Source organism: Palaemon carinicauda, chromosome 15 (genome assembly GCF_036898095.1).
Source record: "Palaemon carinicauda isolate YSFRI2023 chromosome 15, ASM3689809v2, whole genome shotgun sequence".
NCBI classification, from domain to species: domain Eukaryota; kingdom Metazoa; phylum Arthropoda; class Malacostraca; order Decapoda; family Palaemonidae; genus Palaemon; species Palaemon carinicauda.
Window position 1 is genome coordinate 6,301,794 of NC_090739.1, and position 3,305 is coordinate 6,305,098.

Below are 3,305 nucleotides of genomic sequence, written 5' to 3' on the forward strand. Positions count from 1 at the left end.
AGGCAGGAGAGCTCCCATTCTGCTCCTTCATCTTCCCGTCCAGTTAAATTACTTAATATTAATTCCGAACAGAATCCCTCCATAAAAAGGAGAGGAAGAAGCCAGAGATGAGGAAATGGGAATAAAGGAGTTGAATGACGTTTACTCCTAAAAGGGTTATGTAACATTAGTTGGGGTAATTGGGTTAGAGGACCCAAATATGTTTTATGTAATGTGTTTTACGAAATATGTTTCACTGGTTACTTTCTATTTTTCATGAATATGTTTCACTAAATGTTTTACGAAATATGTTTTACGTAGTGTTTCACGATATGTGTTTTACGAGATATGTTTCACGAGTTATGTTCTGTTTTATGAATATGTTTCACGAAATATGTTTTACAAAACATGTTTCACTAAATGAGTTTTACGAAATATGTTTTAAGAAATGTGTTTCAAGAAATATATTTACGAAATATGTTTCACGAAATGTGTTTTACGAAATGTGATGAACGAAATAGTTTTAAGAACTAGGTTTTAAGAGAAGTCTAGACCCTGTTGCGTTTAGAAGACTTGAGAAAATGGGAGGTGGGGTGAAGATGGAATTATTGTTGTTGTTGTTGTTGGGCCATTAAAGTTTAGATATACATTTATTATTATTATTATTATTAATATTATTATTATTATTATTATTATTATAATATGGGAAGCATAGAATCTGTGTGTGTATATCCATCTAAATATTTAGCCATCTTTTTTTGACGGATCGCATACACTAGTTTAGTATAATGCATTTTTCAAGCAACTCTTAAGCAAGCATTCGGTTTAACTCGAAAATTAAAAGTTAAAATAAACTGAATTGTTCATATATCATTAAAAAAAAAAAAAAAACTTAAAAATTTCATTCGAGACATATCTTTTTGTGATATGTCAACTTAAGGTGAACTCCACAGTCGGGGGGGGGGGGGGGGTTTGAAGTTTACTCTGTTTTAAAACCCTTGAGCAAGAAATCGAAAGTTGAAAAGCAGATGAATACTCCATATATCATTCCCAAAAACCAGCAAAATGAGTCACTCAAAAAAGAAAAGAAAAGAAAAATTTATATATATATATATATATATATATATGTATATATATATATATTTATAAAATTTCCTTCGAGACATTCTTTTTTTTGTGATATCTCAACTTAAGGTGAACTTCACAGTGTGAGGGGGCGGGGGGGGGGGGGGAGGGGGAAGTTGAAGTTTACTTTGTATTAAAACCCTTGAGCAAGCAATCGGTTTAATTCGAAAGTCGAAAAGCAGATGGTTACTTCATATATCAAAAAAAAAAAAAAAAAAAAAACTTGAAAGTTCCCTTCGAGACATTTTTTTTTTTTTGGTGTGATATGTCAACTTAAGGTGAACTTCACCGGGGGGGGGGGGGGGGAGGGGAGTGGAGGTTTTCTTTGTATTACGACCATTGCCGGCATTCTATTAAAACTTTCCCTCTATAGACCAGAGAACGAGAGGGATTTAATCCTTCCGCTGTCGCATCTCCTAATTAGTTGAGAGAGAGAGAGAGAGAGAGAGAGAGAGAGAGAGAGAGAGAGGAACAAGGAAGTTATTGTCAAGTTATTTTTCATGTTCCCAATAGATGGTTTTTCTCTGATTGTAAACTACTGTTATTCCCTGTTGGGGAAATGCTTTGATTTGTACAATAATCTGGATATAGTGTTTATATTTGATATACAAATATGAGAGAGAGAGAGAGAGAGAGAGAGAGAGAGAGAGAGAGGGTGGGGGGGAAATTGTGCGAGCGTAAGCATGCTTCTGTTTATACATATTTATACATACTGAGTGTATAAACATATTTTGTGTATGTAAACAAGTACATGCACACCTTTACATACATCCTGTATATATATATATATATATATATATTGTATATATAAACAATTATATAAACACTTTTAAACATCTACCGTATATATATATATATATATATATGTTTGTGTGTGTGTGTATTTGCCTGCGTGTGTGTGGTTGTGCGCTTGTGTTTGTGTCTGTGTTTTTGTCTGTGTGTGTGTGTGTGTTTTGATTCTGAATACACATCTATCGGAAAAAAAGTCCAGACAATATAGAAATGTATCAACAAGACATTTCTGCGGTACGTGTTCCTCCTGTGTCTTCCTCTTCACGTTTCTGTACAATTGCGTCGTAAGGACGAAATTACTTCGTGTAATGCTGTGTAATTCGCCCTTACGAAATCCTCAGAAGAGATCCAGGTTCTCTTGGTGAATAAAGAGAGATTGGGAGTCCCGGGGAATTTGCAACAAAAGCTTATGTTTTTTTGTTGTTGGGGGGGGGGGATAATGTGGGAATTTTCTTGGTATTCTTTGTTGTAATATATATATATTTTTTTACTTGAAATAACAAAAGACAGTCGGAAACTGTACACTTTTTTTTTTATTTTTTTAAGACAAAGGATAGTCATTTTATTTGGATCTCAAAATGATATTTTGTGTTTCGTTGTAAAACAATCATGCAGTATTTTTTGTTGATATTAAATAGATTGTTGAGGGATAGTCATTTCAATGGGATAGCCTCATTACCTCCGTTTATTTAATTATGTATGTTAAGGTTGCAGCGATCAAAGGAACTGACGAGTTCGAGTGAGACTCGAACCCCAGTCTGACGTTCACCAGTCAGGGACGTTACCGCATCGGCCACAATAACCATTTTCTACTAGTTTATGTTTTTGAATGATAAAGTTTTCTGACAAAAGATCTATTTAATTAATTTCCATATTCTTATTTGGAATAAATTTATAAAACGTCGTCTTTTGTTCTTGCGAATGGAAATTCCCAGACATATATTCATGTATGAAACATAATTTTATCCATGAAAATTTGGTTGTGGTTAATTCAGTTTAATATGGTAACCATTACGAAGAAATAATTATTAAGTGGATAAGTGGAGAAATGGGAATTAATACAATTAGCATTTAATTTTACTCTTGGACGACGACGTTGATTGATTATGTTTCCTATTTACATTTTTATTTTATCTAATTCCTAATTTTTTCGTACATAGGTTCAACTTCTTTATAAGTTCAGTTTCCTTTTTTACTTTTCTTGGTTTTTTATTCTATTACTAATTCGGTTTTCCTGTATTTGTTCTGCCTCTCTTGTTTGAAGATTGTTTTTTTTAATATCTTCAACTTTAGATGATTAATGACATTTTATTGTCCTATTCAAATATTTGCATCTGGCATAATTGAGACTAAATGGTCCTTCTCTGTACTTCAGTATTCTACTGTAGGCTGCATTTTAGAGAATAATT